The 220-nt window shown below is 61.8% G+C and overlaps 1 protein-coding gene across 2 annotated transcripts in view; it reads left to right on the forward strand.

The window, feature by feature from the left end:
* Window positions 1-220, forward strand: part of LOC109923100 (transcription factor Spi-B-like) — a 23,057-nt gene that overhangs the window by 19,196 nt on the left and 3,641 nt on the right. The gene's annotated exons all lie outside the window — the stretch shown is intronic.

A 220-nucleotide genomic window follows, 5' to 3' on the forward strand; every position in this document is an offset into this window, starting at 1 on the left:
CGGGGAGGGGAGGAGAGAAGAGAAGGAAGGAAGGACGGGGAGGGGAGGAGAGAAGAGAAGGAAGGACGGGGAAGGGAGGAGAGAAGAGAAGGAAGGAGGGGGAAGGGAGGAGAGAAGAGAAGGAAGGACGGGGAAGGGAGGAGAGGAGAGAAGGAAGGACGGGGAGGGGAGGAGAGGAGAGAAGGAAGGACGGGGAGGGGAGGGGAGGAGAGAAGGAAGG

Source organism: Rhincodon typus, chromosome 37 (genome assembly GCF_021869965.1).
Source record: "Rhincodon typus isolate 14 chromosome 37, sRhiTyp1.1, whole genome shotgun sequence".
Lineage (NCBI taxonomy): Eukaryota > Metazoa > Chordata > Chondrichthyes > Orectolobiformes > Rhincodontidae > Rhincodon > Rhincodon typus.